An 18,045-nucleotide genomic window follows, 5' to 3' on the forward strand; every position below is an offset into this window, starting at 1 on the left:
GGTCCACGGTTTGGAATACCACGTAACTTTTAGCTCAAGAAACATCATGTCTCATCCAAATATATATACTGTCTTTCCCTCCTCCCCAACAATTATTCCAGCACACTCAGGACTATATTGGCATGCCCTAAGCTGTAAATAAAGGATATAAAACAGAGAATGTGCCTATTCTATATTTTACTGGAGCATATAAACTCATCCCAGATCTTGCGAAGATCCCACTGGTATTTCCTGGAAACTAAATCCTATGTCAAGAGTAAATTTTGCCCTTCTCAGAGCCAAGAGGGAAGAAGGTCAAACTAATTTTTTCCTATGTGAAATTGGCTAGACAGGCAAACCACACTAGTCAAAACTTTTACCTGTCAATAGGTAAATTGTCCCTAGTCAACATTTCCACATTCCATACTCAGCTCTGGATTTGCTCTCTCTTTTACTAATTACCTTGCTATACCTCCAAGACATCACTATTTGACAAAAGAAATACTGAAATATTATTTAGCCATTGGAATATTTTGCTATCTTCTAGAGCAACACATTTTGTTCTCTCTTGCCAACTTTTGTGTTCCCTTTTCCTACAGGTTTTATGTTGGACAGTACCTGTCTGCCTTTATTTTGAGCCTCTGATGAACACCTGCCAAAGCCTCTAATTCTGACCCAGCACAAACTACTTTTATCTGCTAAAAGATGCTTGGTAGCATCACTCATGCCATCCAATCCCAATTCTCCTCAATCTCAAATATTTGCTCTCTGAGGCAATCTACTTCTGCAATAGTTTTCCACAAAGCAATGTCTCATTATCAGATTTTGGGTTATTTTTTTAAAGCAGAAGCCTAGCCTTTAACTGTTTACAAGTTACAAACTTACTGAAATAATTCCAAGCTGAGGAGACAACAGTACAGTTTTCCAATATCATGACCCACTGATTTACTTACAATGCTTTGAAAAGTATGTCAGTGACTCATGAACATCACAGAATGACAGGAAATTTGAATGCAGCAGGATGTTTTATATTATATTTTGATTTTTTTTTTTTTTTTTTTTTTTTTTGGTTAACATGCAGGGTAATCCCTGTTAGAAAGACCAAGATAAACATATAATTCAGATACCATTACCAAGAGATTGAAAAATAGTTACAATGCATCTTAAGACAACCTATACTTTTCCTTAGGATTTAGTAATATCAAGGCTTGAAGTATCCAACTCCTGTCATGATTACAGTGGCTTGTGCCAAGAAACTTGTTATTATATATGACATGTACAAAAAGCAGATAATTCAGGTAAAAACTGGAACGGAAGTATAGGCAACAGCAATGTTAAAAATATGTCCATTCTTGCACTAAAATTTCACTTTATTAACAGTCAAGTCTTTAAAATCATATCAGCTACTAGCATTCATTCAGAAAAATCAAGAATATTGTTTATATTGTTATTTGCATTATTAGAAGTCTTTCTAAATAGTTGCTTTGATGGTACAGTGTAGAAAACATGTCCACCAAAGAAACAAGGTCATAACTAAATATCCAATAACTGAATTTGAAAGTTCCTTTATTAAATTTTTGAACTTCAGAAAGTTTTTTTATTAACGTTCTCATACCACTCTTCTGTGCAAGCTTAGAAAGAAATCTCAGTTTTCTCAATAAGAGTAAGGTACCCGGTTTAATTTTAGTGCAGGACATATTAGCACAAAGACAGTAAATTAAGATTCTTTTCCTCATGCAATTCAGAAAGCAAACAACCAGGGTTATCACTCTCCTTAATTAGATGAGCTTACATACTTTACATGTATGAACAATACATTAATCTTCTCATCTAGTCTATAGTCTGCTCTCCCATGCTCCTCTTTGGTTTTCCAACAGAGGAACAGGAGATGTCATACTTACAAAGCAGTCACTTTATCAGCTAATTGTCTCTTCTACAAGCAGCTTTCAATTATTCCCATTAAAAAAAAAGATACAAAAATAACTCCTTCCATAAATTCAGAGCAAACAGTTTCTCAGCAAACTGCGGAAACTTTGTTTCAGGAGAAGAAACATGACCAACTATTACTTAATGTAAGCAGAGTGGTTTGACTTTTACCACTATGCCCTTCTAATAAACTACCCTGTAGCAGCAGCAGGATACTTTTTTATAATTTAAAAGGACCAGCTGCAGTACCAGCCACAGCACACTGGAGGGAAGAAAAAAAACAAAACAAAACAAAACAAAACAAAACAAAAAAAAAAAAAAAAAAAAAAAAAACAAAAAAAAAAAAAAAAAAAAAACCCTGACAGAATGTTGATGCTTAGAAATAAATTATGGTCTATCTGCAAACAGATCTTGCTAAAACAATTTATCCTGCCTTGTGGAAAGCAGAACTTTTGGGTTAATCTCCCACAAATGACAACAACCTCAGCACCTTCCTTGCCCCCAACAAGCCCTGCTTTATTCCTCCACCTCCAAAATGTCCATTCCCTTCACAATACTATGACATTTTCCCTATGTCTCTTAATTACCAAATCATCAAGGGGTATCAGATGCCAGGGTTTGTTCCAAGGTTCAGGTATTCCATCTGGCCAGTCAAAAGCAAGGCTCACTGCTGAATTGGCAGGCTAAAAAAGAACAGGTAATTCTTGAGTTCCCTTTCTTCAATTTTCTCCAAAATTGCATCAATTTAATATCTTGGGGATTTTTGCCCATCAAGTATTGCTAAAAGCTATCTACAATTGGAGTAGGAGGGTGTGGGGGCACAGGATAAGAATGAGGGAGTGCTGAGGGTGAATAGAGCAGGAGATCAAACTGTCTCGAAAAGGCAACTCTTCTTCTCCAGCCAAAATGATTTTTGTTGCCTGACTGGGGCAATCTTTAAGTAAAAACACTATTAGCTTTTACAAAAAGGACTACCACACATCAACATCACCACATTTGACAATCAGAAACCAGAGAGCCAAACTGTGGGCAGGGAACAGAATCCCAGCCAGTGGTGGTACACCCAGGGAAATGCCCCTCCCACCACTTAAGTCTGGACATTTGATGCATACATAAGCAGGCAAAGCCAAAAGTTTTCAAGTTTTGTATATTCACTTTTGTGTATTAATGTTTCATCCTTAACTTTCCTCTCTCTTGAAAGAGCAATGTAAAAAAAATTCTGTATCTTAAGCTTTCTTTTTGAAGCTGAATAGAAAAAAATATTTCCTCCACAAACCTTCATTTACAGTGGATACAAAGTTTTTCAGACATATGCACGGTTTTAACACAGAAGTGTTTTAAAATTTCCCTAGTCTACACACAGTTGACTTCATAAGCTTTGAGGCTTTTCATTTATGTTCCTCCATAAACATTCAAGTTTTATAAATATTTTTGGCTTTTTACTCCTCCATCTGAAACAAATCCCTTCTGGAAAAGGAAGATAATGCTTTAACAAGTATGCATAAGACTTGCTAAACTCCAGTTCCACTACCACCAAAAAAGCTAAACTCCTTTCCTCAAAACCTAAGACTTGGATATGGAAATTTTAAACACAGTGTTTTTTATTTGGGCTATTGTGATGATTTCCTTTTCAATAAGCCTGACCATAACTAGACTTTAATCTACTTCAAATACACCAGTCTTCAATTTGCTTTTAAAGCCTTGTCTCTCTTCCCTGACATATCCTAGTTTACCTTTTATGTAACAGTTTAATAAATTGTTAAAACAAAGAAACTCATTAAGTTATTCAAACTACATTGAAGTATCTTCAGTAAATTAAGTTATGTCAATAAATGACATGAAAAGGAAAATACAAGACTTTACATCTTTTCTGGATACTCTCCAAGCACCAGCACAGTAAAATGAACATTCACAGTTAGCTGACTTTGAGGTAATTGCCTTTTTTTTTTTTTTTACATTTAAATACTTGAGTTACACTAAAAGTGATGATTTTCTGGAAAACACTGAACTTCACTTTCAGACAGACAGATCTCTAAGACATGTGAAACCATATATCAAAAACCTCAAATTACTAGCAATTTATATTATTTTGACTTCCTTTGGATACATTTCTCCACTCTCATTCTTGAATCATTACCACATTCTTCTGAATAAAATTAATGGTACACCCAACCACTCATCGCATACCCAGACAAATGGAAGAAATAGAGAAATCACAAATCATGGAAACTTCAGGTGGTGTGCTACAACAGTAATTGATATAAGCTGTTTTAAACTAACAATTAGCCAGCATTTTACAAATGACAGATAAAGAAGCAAACAGTCTCTTAGAATAATGAGAAATTCCTTTTGGGTTTGCTCCATAGAAATACACCACGCAGCTCATCCCTGCCGAAGGAAGCAGTAGTGAATCATAATCTCATTCGCCTCTGCAGTAAAAGATGGTTTGGTTGTTATCAAATATTTTTACAGTCACAGTGTTGAAAATTTAGCTGTGAAGATTGCAAGGTCAAACATTTGATTTGGAAATAAGTGTCTGATGTGCATGGTGTTTAACTCTTCTGCACAGAGGTGGTCATAAAGGAAGTCTGTTCACCTTAAAAATCACTCCATTGTGGACTCCTTGATGAAAAATGCTGTTGATCCAAACTAGCAGATTAGTGCAAACTAGTGACCACAACTCACTGCTATTCGAATTTACTGCAAGTAACATGAGGTATGCTATAAAAAACAAGTAGAAGGCATTGTTTTCCTGGTAGAAGCCAAGATGTCTTATGAAGTTTTCTATAGAGAGGAAAATGTGGTTAAAAAACGAGTCCTTAGATGCCTTTCAAGTATACATAACACAAAATATAGAGAAACCATTGTTTCAAGCTCTTAGAAGCTCCTACTGTGTTTGGGAAAGCACAATTTAGGGGAAAGAATGAATAGTCATAATAGTCTAAAACTGCATTAGAAAGCTTTGATATGATCCAAAGCAAGAAAATTACATATTGTTGTACTTTCATGAATCAGATCCCAGCTGAGATTGGATCAAATTGGTTTCTTGCACACAGCAGATTTCAAGCATTAACTGCTTGCAGAAGAGTGATTAGTTTTCCTGGACATGGAAAGACAGAATAAAAGATGTGATTTGACAGTCCTGCAAGACCCAAAAGCAACTAAAAGAAAGAAACATGACGAAGAAAGGAAAGAAAATAAATAATGTCTAGTAACAAGGGGGTTGGCTTAATGGTTTTTATAGGGTTTCTTTTTTCAAAGATTTAACAAATTCAATACACAAGATTACTTTGTTTCCTGTGGGCATTGGTTACCGTAATTTTTTTTTAATTAACTACTGCAGGTATAAAGATTTTATGATTTAGAACTGCAGCATAAAATTAGATACAGAATCTGGCAAGTATATTTTGCTAGAGAAAAAAAGTTTTGTGCTGAGTCTGCATACATAGCGTATTAATTGTTTTAAAATGTTTTAACCAGCTCTGGTTGCTCACTTCCCTCCTAGAATTCTTCATGGTTTTTAAACACTCTTTTTCATTTGATGATATGACACTATGGCAGAATAATGTGAATAATATTATGAAATAGCATTTGAATTTGTAATAGCAAGAAAAAAAAAAAAAAAAGACTGCACCACACGCCTTTCAAATATCCAAGTTAACATTTTCTTCAGATACTTAAATGTGGTACATCAGAGCATCTTTCAACTGTTTTCAACTGCACTTTTGCAAGAGTTGATGGATTGCTTAATATTTTCTGCAGGAGTCTGTTAGTGTTAATGGACAATCATAGTACCAATGCCTTTCTTTAACATATTGTAGTATTTTAACTACCAACACACAACTTTAGACTTGACAAAATGCAGTTCCCAGCAATTCAATGAATTTATTCACAGCCAAACACCAAATACAAAGTTTAGAGTGCACAAAACCTATAATGAACTTCAGCTATAGTAAGAATAATTTTAAGCTCTCATCACATCAGTTGTTTTGAAGGTTAGATCATTAGTCATTTACTTCTGGAACTCTGTGTAACCTAAGCTGCCCTTAAGGATGATGCTGATCTATACAATTTTAAATTATTTTATTTCAGTGTTCATAAAACCTGTAATACCATACATAAAACCAATTTGATGCTGAAAAAAACCCCAAACCACCAACTAAAACATTTTTGATGAGTATGTCACCTAACATAGCAGCTGCTGCCCCACTCTGTTCTGTTTTACCAGGGAACATGACAAAGAAGGAAGAATTCCCGAGCATCCTTTATGCCACACTGAGGTTCATTTCAGTGCCCAATTAAACCACATTAGAAGATGAAGGAAAGGGACCACTGAACAGCTTGTTGCTCACAGACCACATTTCCAAAAGGTTACCAGGCTGTTCTTCTCAGAGGACAGATAATCAGATTAAAGCTAAGTCTGAAGCAAATGTATGTTTAACTTACTGGACTTTCCTATCTTATCTGTAATCCTGCTTATACACACACAGCACTAGAGCAAGGAACAAGTCTCAGTAAGAATCTAAAGGCCTTTCAAAGACTCTAAGAAGGTACAAAGATTGTATTTTTGATCTGCATTAAGGCTCATGGAGGTGGTACTGTGCTTTCCTACCCCCTAAAATTATTGAAAAACTTCATATTTTTCATGCCATTTCTGAGACTTTCAGTTCACAAAAAACCCCCAAAACCTCAAAATCAAATATTTAGGAACATTAGCCTCAAAAAGTTCTTCAACTTCATAATAATTCTTTACAGACAGAGGGCCTTAAGGGATGAGCGTCTTTTTTTCTTCAAATATGTATTTCAAATAAATGTATTTTAATCATAGCAGCTCTCCTGCATGTTAGGAAGCTAAATATTTGTACAATGTCTACACATTCACACTATCTTCAGAATTTGAAAACAAAACAAGTTTACCAAACTATTATTAATTTAATAATAGTTTGCCAAGCTATTATGAATTTAATAATGCCTAGCTTTCTAAAACTTCTGATCAGCAAGTCCTGAAGAAAAAAGTGCAAGAGTAAATTGGAAAAAGGGTGAACAAAGTTACACACTGCTAGCAGGAGCGGGGGTTTTCTTGGCTATTCTAAGAAATAGCCAAGAGCTGTTATTCAAGTATCTCTTTGGGACAGGGCTGTTCTGGTGTGCTGTATTCAACTGTTTTTCAAAGATAAAAACAGCAGATACTTGATTCATTCACATGACACTACAGACAGTAGCCTTTAAAACCACAAAGTCATCTAAAAAAAACCAAGTTATGTGAAAATGCATACTTAATTTCTTTATGGCAAATTCACAAACTGGACATCCAAATTAATATTCCAATTTGGAGAGACAGAAATAATTGCTAATAAAAGTATTGTCTGGAAACTATAGTTAAAGCTGAATTTTGCACCTAAAATTAGGTTTCAGTTTCTGTGTTTGAAAAGTGTATCAATCCCAATTACCCTAAGTACATAACAAACTGAAAATTAAATAAATCCATTAGTTTAATTTTAACCTAAATGAGTCCTTAAAGATACTTTAAAAGTGCTCCATCAGTGAATGTTCTCAATTGAATGTATTAAACGCAGAAACATAATGAACAGGATATGCACATAAGAGCTTGGGCTGTACTTAATGCTAAATTATTCATAGTGGTAATCAAACTGATGAATGTCACCGAGTGAAAAGACAACTCGGATCAATCTTATTTTTTCGCCCACCACTAATATGCATTTGGGGGCCATCAGAAGATTTGGAAGGCTATTGTATATGTAGTTTGTTTTCTCTGCTTTTTTAAAAAAAGTTAAGAACTGACCTCATGAAATTACATCTACTTGGACTGGGGTGAGAGGCAGCTTTATGCTTCATCTTAGTCCTTGCTCACCCTGGCCATGGCAGTTACTCTCATTTTTGAACACTGTTGTGGAGACATCCAGGCAAGGGAGGCGACTGTCCTGCTCTTGGGCAGCTTCACCTTGAACACTGTGCGCAGTTTTGGGCACTATAATGCAATAAAGACATTTAACTATGAGAGAATAGCCAAAGAAGGACAGCAAAGGTGATGAAGGGCCTTGAGGGGAAGTTGAATGAGGAGCAGCTGAGGTCACTTGGTCTGTTCAGCCTGGAGGAGACAGAGGGGAGATCTCATTGCAGTTAAAATTTCCTTGTGAGGGGAAGAGGAGGGGCAGACACTGATCTCTGCTCTGTGGTGACCAGTGACAGAACCTGAGGGAGTGGCTTGAAGTTGTGTCAGGGAAGGTCTGGGTTGGAGATGAGGACAAGGTTCTTCATAGAGAGAGTGGTCAGGCACTGCAGGTGGCTGGGCCCCCCAGAGGAATGGTCAACCAGCCTGACAAGGTTCTAGAAGCATTGTTTGGACAATGGTCTCAGGCACATGGTGTGACTCTTGGGGATGGTCCCGTGCAGGGGCACTAGTTGGACTTGAAGATCATTGTGGGCCCTTCCCAACTCAGCATATTCTGTAATTTAGACCAATAATATATACCTCTTTGTCTTTATCGACATCCATGGTCATTTGATAATTTTTTCATCGTTTCTCAGCCAGCCATTCAGGTACTTTCAAATATATATATATATATATACTGACAACTGATTCCAACCTGCTACCAGTATTCCCACCCCCTGGTTTGCTCCTCACAGACATTTGAAAAACAAATGAAAAGCTCCAAAACAAACCAAACAAATACTTAAAAAAAAAAAAAAAATAAAAAAGGCACCACCGAAATTTGTTTCCTTTTCCCTGGAAGAATTCTGCCATTATCACCTTCTCTCTAATTGTCAGCATAATTCTGGTTATCATTTACAATTTGCACTGAAGCACTGCTAGCATACTGAGTGTAGGCTTAAAAGGCATGAAAAAGAGTAAGACAACAATGACCTGTGGCTATGGAAAAGCAAACAGATTGGGATTCAAGTTCTTCAGGTTCTGTTGGCCTTTGTCATGTGGTGCCTGTAAAATCAGACCAGTATTCCTGCCTCCTGTCAAACTGCTTATCGAGAGAGATGTATGCACTCTGTTATTTTCATCATTCCTGTGGATGACAGGAAGCACCAGCTGAAACTCTGGAGTCTATTCTAATACACTGTAAAAATAAAAAGCCAGAGAACATGACATACCCTCTTGCAAATTTTCACAAGCAAACTTAGATGCTGAATATCATTCTGACTCAATTGTTCCACATAACCAGGATGACAAATTTTGTTGTATGACTTCATTTACACATCAGGAACCCTGTCACAGGAAGATATACTGGAACTCAACATGAAAACAGTACTGCATCCCATTACAAAGAAACACTTGTACAAAAAACACTAAGAGTTCATCTACAGTAAGAAATCTCATTTAAAAAAATATAATTCCTAGAGATTCTACCACTTGCACAGTTTAACCAATATTAGTATAAGTGAAAACAAAGTAAATTTTTCCAAAAAAATTACAATATTACACAGGCTTGAAATTTACAAGACAAAGTCTTAGAAAGCAAGATGAGAATTAAGGAACAAAAGAGCAGTTCACACATTCTGCCTCCAAAGGATGCTAATGTTCTTTCAGCTAGACAGCAAAACATTGAACTGGCTTATCTTTTGGCTAAGTTTTCTAAAAGAGTAACGTTTCTGAAAGTTGATACCAGCATGGCACAAGAAAAGAAAAAAAAAAAGGTACAAAAACACTTCCCTCCTTAACCAAGAATGAATTTCACAGCAGCTTTACATGAGCCAGTCCCAGAGTCTGAATGTCCATAGCAGCAAACTGCTGCTGCTTTATACTGTTCTTCTCTAGCAGCACTTTCTCACAGGAGAACAAACACAAATGTCTTGAGGACCATCAGATTACAGAGAATAGCAACACAACACAAGCAGTGTTCAAATTCCTACCTGTATATTTCTCTTAAGTGATAGCCTGACAGTAGAAGAGAAACTCATGAGTCGAAACTATCAATAAGAGTTGCTGTGGTCATTAAACAGGCACCATTACAAAGCTCTTACTCTTGGGAATAACTTTTTAATTCCAAAGAAATGAAACTGACCACTCCAATACCAAAATAAAATACTTCATGGGAAAAAAAAAGAACTGTTCGAAGTCAATTCATAATGAAGTTCCACATCATGGTTACCTACCACTTAAAGAGAAGAGAAAGGAAAAAACAAAACCAAACAAAAAGTTGTTGCAGGGTTTTTTAATGACTGAAAATAAAGCTCTGGATCACAAAAACAAGGTTGGTAAATGGTATCAAAAGACAGTTTAGGCTTGCCAAGGGTACCTTTTCTTAACTAACCAAGTCTCCAAACACATTTACTTCAGTGACAACTGAGGTTATGAGCTAAACACACCTTTTCCATGCTGACTGTTCAGTTCCACTGGTCAAAGACAGGAAGAACCAGATCTACTTTTCCTGCAAGGAACTACAAACCATCACTCAGTAGCATGCATAGTGCAGGGCTTTAGAATTCAAGCTAGTTCTCTTTTGTGGGTTATAAAAAGACCTTTATGTGGACCCAATGGCAAGAATGCCTCCATGAGTTGGGAGTTACTACAACAGCATGTGCATGAGATAACGTATGCGGCGCTCAAAGTCACAAGCTTCCAATTTAGCCAAAAGTAAATGCCCCTAAAGAACCTTCATATTTCATACTGCAAAGCCATATTTAAGTAATCAAAAAGTGAATAATAGAGCAGTTAGGCAGCTCTTTAATACATTAGCTAAAAGTATATCAATTCCATTGATTTTTACGATGGGCTGATTTCACATAATGGATTAAGCTCTCTAGAAAGACTGTAAAGGGGAAAAAATGCTTTGCCAGAATTAGTGGAAGATGGTGTCAAAGTGCTTTTATGACAAGCATGCAGTTAAAACATTTTATTTGGGGATGCTAAATTTAGAGTACTTCTGTCAGGAATAGACCTGGTGCTAACAGTTGAGTAAAAGCCATGATTTCAACACTGCAGATATATTTTCAAGATTTTAGTTATATTTTCCTTTAAGTATTTTATTCCTAGCTAAGAAACAGCAAGTTTGAACAAGGAATATGTAATCATAGTTCAACATGGCAGAAGTTTAACAGCAGGATGCTCCAAGGATCCATAAAGCTAGCAACATTTAAAGGCACTAATTAATGAGCTGAAAAAGAAAGTGGAAAAGGTAATAGTTATACAGGTTAGTCAAGCACGTAAGTCCAAAAATGTAACCAACTTGATGTTAATCAACCATAATGTACAGGTAATACACTGGCAGATAAAAGTCAATGTTAATAAATGCAGAAGTGTCACCGAAAGTTAAATAATTACTAGTATGGTCAGCAACCTTCTAAATTAAGTAGGCCTAGTACAAACAAGAGGATTACAAGCATCCCTGTGGAACTCAGGGAAGATCTCTGCTCAATATGAGAACATTGCTGCTGATAATTAAAAGTATCAAGATTCAAAAGCAAGCACTAGCAAAATTGCCTTCATGTAAAACTAGTGGTTCATTCTTAATGACGACCTGAAAAAGGCTGTTGCAGCTTTAGATTAGGTAAAGAATTAGAAATCCAACAGAAAGGTTCAGAAGACGAAGCATGAAAAAACAGTTATAAGAAGACTAAATGTAAACAGAAAGGAAATAATTTACACCTCAAAAATTAAGATGCTGCTCAGTGAAAGTAGGAGGCATACAGTCCAGAGATACTCTTTTTTGATACAATGCATAATTGAATATTCACTTACGTCTAGTTCATCTTTATAATAATGAATCTGCCAATATACAAAGGAGGACAGAAAAAGTTGACTGGGATTAAGAACATCCCATATAATGATCCAAGCCTGCTTCTATTAAGTACCATAACAGAAGTATCCAACATCTGCCTTCTCTAACACTTCTTATATCTGTCATGAGTTATTCATCCAGATGAACTCCAGAAAAACCCCAGTGTCACAATTTCAATACTAAAATCAACATGTTGACCCTTCGAAGGAGGAGGGAAGCACCAAAACCACTTCCTTCCAAACAAACCTTAAAAATCAAAGGGCAACACTGGAATGCAAATGATGCACTATAACTAGGCCTGAAGGACAGCAGCACATACTTCCACATTTTGGTTATAATTTAAGACAGAGAAAAGAACTCCAAAATCCTTAATGAAGTGATGAGATAAGTATGAAACAGCACCATTTTAAACAGCACCACTACTACTATTAAAAGGTATTTTAATGCATCTTACACACAAAAAGAATTTTGTTTGAATTTGTAGGCTATTTCTTTTCTTCGTAAGCAGGGACAACTGATCCAGCTCAGCTTGAATCTAGAGATGGTCCCTGCACTTCCATAAGAAAACATTTAAAGACACAGGCTGGGGAAGACTGCAGAGCCAAAGACCATTTTGGTCCTGTGAATCAAACTTTTGTGCTATGTGGACAGTCTGACACCATATGCTGTGAAATGGAAAAAAAAAATCACTGGAAATATAAAATGTAAAATCTGTCAAGAACCTCTTGTCTCTTTAACAAAACATGATGCAAATTGCATTCAAAGGATTTAAATATTTGGAAGTACTTTATTTTTAGATGAGTGTCCCTGCAGCTACTTTTTGTTCTCAGACCAAAGACAAAGATTACACTCCTTCTGTGATAAAGAAAAAAAATTTAACAAGTTTACAGCTCACCTATAGGTTATCGACACATATGCAACAATGAAAGGACAGCAGGATACTATTTCACTAAAGCCGCAATTTGGCATTGAAATTTGTTCTAAATTACCTGCATTCTTTTTCTGTATAGCTTATTCCTGAACTCATTTGAACAAATTCACTTTGAGATGATGAGGGGGGAGGAATAAATCTTTGTATAAAAGTGAAACAGTACCACCTCACCACTAGGCTAAGAAATGACTGTCACATGGTGTTTGCAAGGCATTTCCACGACTTTCCTGAGTGTCTTTGAACTGCCCTATTCCTCTAAGAACAATGTACATGAGGAATAAGACATACTTATTCATGCAACTTACAATTCTGAACAGACAGACACCATCCAGTAACAGTCCATGTCCTGTCCTTATCACCTTCAGAGGTGACTTGTGTGTGGTGTCCTTGCCAGGTAACATTTGTATCATTTTTCTGAGGATGACCACGCTGCCACAATCTCCCTACTGACAATAACTGCCTCAGGTTTACATTCCTGTTTCACGGATAAGCCCGAGAAAATGCAGCAAACAAATTTAATGTGCCAGCAATAGCACTTATCAGAAGGCCAGCATCACAGGAGGACACAGACACACAATTCCGAGTCACAGAAAACGATGGAGCTGGCCCTGGAAAGTGAAGTGCTTTCTTCAAGATAAGTAATTCTTTGTATTTGCAAGAAAAACGAGTTCTGTGATGTTCCGAGCGTTCAGGGTAACGTGATTTTCAATGTCTTAGCAAAAGAACGAAGCCGAGAGCAGCAAGGTATAACAATACACGGTTAGTTACATGGTTTTGGTTTGCACAGCTGTTGGCTACCTTCGTTTACACTTCATGTAGTGCCCACATCATTAATATAAACCGAAGAGGCTGTTTCACCCCTGTTCATCGCCAAAGTTACTTCTCTCAGCAGCTGCCGCACAAAAATCGGTTTCTATTTCAGTATCTCACGCTCTAAGTTCATGAGGCGGCAGGTTCCAGAATCTACTAAAAACAAGTGGGACCTAAAGAAACTTGCCCATGCCTAATAATAATACAAGGGAGGGCGGAGGCAGAGGGGGCAGAAGACACGCACTTCTGCTTTCCTGGAGTGGAAGGAGGCAGTGACCCTCTGTGAGTTAGAGCGGCCAAGTCACATGAAAATCAACTTCCATTAGGCAACCGACTAGAACGAGAGAGCAGCCCCGACCCTTTGCAGCTTCATGAATTAAAATGCAATAAAATAAGGCCGATCCGGAGCCCATCAGATAAGCTAAACTCTAAAATATTAGTCACATGTTACGTAATAAACATCGACTGAAGGAACTTGATGTGACAGCGGTGCGGAGGTAGAGCCGAGATGCTGCCCCGGTGCTGCCCCCGCGCACACACGGGCACACACACACACAAGGCGCACACACACACAAGGCACACACACGGGCACACACACACACGCAGCAGTTCCCGAGCCCTGGGAGCAGCACCAGGACGTCCCCAGCCCCACGGCCGCCTCTCCCCTGCCCCGGGCACGGCCGGAAGGCAGGCGGGCTGTGTGTCCCCGTCCCCGGGCGGCTCCGCGGCGGGGTCACCCCGCTCGGGGGAAGCGGCGGCTCTCCCGCAGACGGCCGGGGAGGGAAGAAACCCGGCGCTGCCCGAACTTGGCGCTTCCCTTCCCCCGAGCCCAGCGCGGCCGGAGCGGGCGGGGGAAGCGGAACCCGAGCCCGCACTCACCTCGGCCCTCCTCTGCCGCTGCCGGGCGGACGCCGGGGCGAGGCGAGGGGCGCCGCCAGCCCCGCCTGTCACCGGGCGCCCGAGCCAGAGAGTCCCGCGGGGTAAATCCTCCGGGCGGCGGGGACGGGGACGGGGACGGGGACGAGCCGCGCTCCGCCCGCTGGTGGCGGCGGCCGCTCCTCGCACCGAGTTGAGGCGCGGCCGCGGCGCTGCCGCTGTGGCCACGGGGAGCCGGATCCTCCGCTCGCCGCCTCGGCCCCGCTCCTCCTGCGGCCGCCGGGAGCCGCGCTCCGGGCCAGCGGCGCGGGCGGTCACACGGAGCCCCCCGGAGGAGCCGCCGCCTCCCTGGGCGCCTCGGAGCCCGCAGCCGCAGCCCCCCGGCGGCGCCCGCCCCGCATGCCCCGCTCCCGCCGCTCCCGCTGCCGCTGCTGCCGCCGGCGGCGCCCCCGCCCGCTCTCCCGCGCAGCGCCGCTGCCGCCCCGGCCCCGCTCAGCGCCGCGTCTCCATCGCCGGCGGCGGCGGCGGCTGTGCCGAGAGGCGGGATCGGGAAAGGGGCGGCACCGCCCCGCGCGGCCCCGCTCCGCCCCGCCGCTGCCCCGGATGTGCGGGGGGCGCCTGCCGGGGATGTGCTGCCCGGGGCGGGGATGTGCTGCCCGGGGCGGGGATGTGGTACCCGGGGCGGGGATGGCGGTACCCGGGGCGGGGATGTGGTACCCGGGGCGGGGGTCGCTGTCGCGGGCGGGAACCGCCGCCCACCCCGGGGCCGCAAAGCCGGCGGGCGCTGTGCCCTCGGTGCCCGTCTGTGCCGGGCGGGGCGGCCGCCGGCTCTGGCGGGTTCTGGTGCAGCACATACCGGCCCGGGGGTCCCTGGCGGGGTGCGGGGTGCGGTGCCCGGGCGGGGGCGGCTCTCCGCAGCCTTTGTAGCCGGCCAGCGGGCGGAGTGTTTTCCTGTGTCATCCCTGCTGCGCTGGCACCTGCTGCACCCGGGCTAAGCGTGTGCTTTAACAGCAGATCCGGGCGGTGAGGGCGAGCGGGAGCGGCGTGGCACCGGCTCGTCCTTTCCGTGCCTTGTATTGGGGGTCAGCAGCAGCTCCCAGCTCCTCGCTGGGCCACGAGTGGCTTTGGTACAGCTGTGTGCCGTCAGCGTGGGGCCCCAGCAGCGATTTTGAGACGCACGGCTGAAATAAATGTTGTGTTGGATCATTAGGCTGCAACAAGGCTCTTCTCAGCAGCGGCCCCTGGGCAGGGAAGCGTCAAAATGTTACGTGTGCCCCAGGAGCACGTTTGTGATCCGAGATTATTCAATACAACTAGAAAATTACTTCACACACACAGAGCAAGATATATTCTGACATTTGAATTCTGTGAAGTGTTTTATCTTCTCCCTAATCTTAAATTCAGCTTTCTAAAGTTTATAGATCAAAGTTTGTATGTCCCCTTTAGAAAGTCTAACTTGCAAAGTTTCTCTGAAGAAAATGTTGGGTTTCCTTGACAAGTGAACCTTAAGTCTCTGAAATGATGTATAACTTTAAAGAGGTATTTGTTTACAGAATCCAAAAACCATGCTGTGCTCATTATAAACATTTTTAACAAGTTCCTTGGCAGAATTTTTCTGGCAACTTTCTTGGCAGAACCCTGTCCTGGGGTGACTTTATGATGCTTGTATCCCCAGTTGTCTGTTCTGTTTATGCTGAATATTAACATCTTTAAGACTGCTTCTGTGAGTGAAGGGAGTTCTATTCAAAATGGAACTTCAACAGAGAAAGGAAAAAAAAAGTGTGCAGACAAAGTCAGGTGAATGCTGAACACGTCATACTGATGCCTCATAATTTTCTGCGGAGTTTTGCTGGTGCTTCCACTTATTTCTCTCTTCAAAGACCTTTCAGTTCAGCCACTGACTAGTTCTAGCCCTTTATCCACAACACACTTGAAGTTGCCCCATGGTGTTTTCATTTTATTTAACCCTCAAAGTTATTTTTAAATTTTTTTTTGCAACATCTGCAGGTGCTACTTGCTCTTGCTGCCCTCCAGAGTAACTTAGACCTTTTTTAAGTCACTTAGGTCTTCCATCCATTCATTTGGGATGCTTTTTCTTCAGACAAAACCAGTGAGTTCATAATCCTCATGTACCCACACAGATCTATGGAGGATGAGTACTTAGTTTGCGAGGCAGCTTACAGGACTCTGTTTCTCCGTATATTGTGATGTTTATTGTGAAGCTATTTCTGGCCCACCCTCTTTAAGCAGTAGAATGCAGGCAGCAGCACAGTGATTGCACTTGAAGTCCATCTGCCTTTTCTCTGTTCACTGGGGAAGAGTCAAAAGTGCAGGATGGATTCCTGAGAAGACCAGGGTGCACTGAGGATTAGACTAAAAGAGGTCTAATACTGACTGAAATAGTTTGAAAATAATTTTTTTTAAATGGAAAATGCCTAAAGGTGTAGTCAGGTGACAGAGCAAACATTCCTGTGAAAATACCAAGGTAGCCAATGCATAAACAGTAGGACAAGGAGGCATTCTTTGCCCAGTGGAGGGCTCTCACATATGTTCACCTTCCGTGAGCTGAATGGGGTTCCTTGTGTGCTTAAACAACTTGAATGTTTGAGCTTTGCTGTATTGCTCAGCTGATACATCCACCAGGGAGTCTGTGCTCTGTGACAGGTACCTTCCTTGTGAGAGGTAATGTACACAGGAGCTGTCAAGCTGCCTTCATTTAGCATTTATAGGCTGGGCACTAAATATATGTGTGCTTGTACAGAGACAGATAATACAAGAAGTAGCAGGTTTTCCCATGGGGGGGGGGGGAAATAAAGTGTGTTTTAAATTAACACTATTTTTTTATGATCTATTGTATGCAAACAGATTAACACTTGTTCTGTTATGATTGATGATGCCATAGGATGTATCCTAAGTTCCTCTGGTGGAATGTCTTTATGACACCTCAATTATCTATTCTATTGCATTGCAGCCAAGTCCAGGAAGCTCACTCAGCAAAAATGCTATTAATTTTATGAAAAGAAAGTCAATGTGAGATGTCTAGATACAGCCAGAAACACTTTAAAAAGTGACATGAATTTACTAAACATGTAAATAAAAAGATGTAATTTTGAAGTAAGTGAACATTCAAAAATGTAGTCTATAATATAAGCTTATGGCACTTGTATTTAGAGAATTATACTGAGACTCAAGTTTATGGATTGTGGAGCACTACTAAGTCAACTCTATAAAATTACTATTGGAGGGATCTTTTACAACATGTACATCTTTAAGTCATGAGAACAAATGAATACTTTTTAAAAATCTTTGTGATGGTTTGTAATTATAGTCGATGTTAGCCTTTTGATTTCATGAGCCTCTCAAATGCCTCTAACATGCATACTGCAGAATTGCCTGGAGGGAAGCAAGAAAAAACTGACTATTTTTCTTACTTTGGTTACATGTTTGGCCCAAGCTGTGCCACTCCTCTGATGTGCCCAGAACCCCACAAAATACCAGGTCTAAGGAAAACAGTAGAGGAGCTATCCTCCTATGTAATTTGTACTACACCAGGCTCTAACGGGCACAATTCCCTGCACAGGTCTCCATCCTTTATCTGCAGCCCACCTACAGCTGCAGGGGGGTGAATTGACCATGACAAATGCCAAAGGTGCCAGATGAGGGACTGGAGTTCAGGCTATCTACAAGGTAAATGGAAGCATCAGTGACCAGACCCCACAGGCAAGGCACTTGTAACTATAATTCATATCAGCAGCACAACTTAGTGTCCTG

The 18,045-nt window shown here is 40.7% G+C and overlaps 1 protein-coding gene across 1 annotated transcript in view; it reads right to left on the bottom strand.

The window, feature by feature from the left end:
- GALNT1 (polypeptide N-acetylgalactosaminyltransferase 1) overlaps positions 1–14,380 on the bottom strand; it is an 87,534-nt gene extending 73,154 nt beyond the window's left edge. The window contains exon 1 of the mRNA XM_083868201.1: positions 14,278–14,380. The gene's annotated coding sequence lies outside the window, so the exon portion shown is untranslated. The remainder of the gene's footprint in view (positions 1–14,277) is intronic.
- Positions 14,381–18,045: the final 3,665 nt, after the last annotated feature.

The sequence above is a fragment of the Zosterops lateralis genome (assembly GCF_965231275.1).
Source record: "Zosterops lateralis genome assembly, chromosome: 1".
Classification (NCBI taxonomy): Eukaryota; Metazoa; Chordata; class Aves; order Passeriformes; family Zosteropidae; genus Zosterops; species Zosterops lateralis.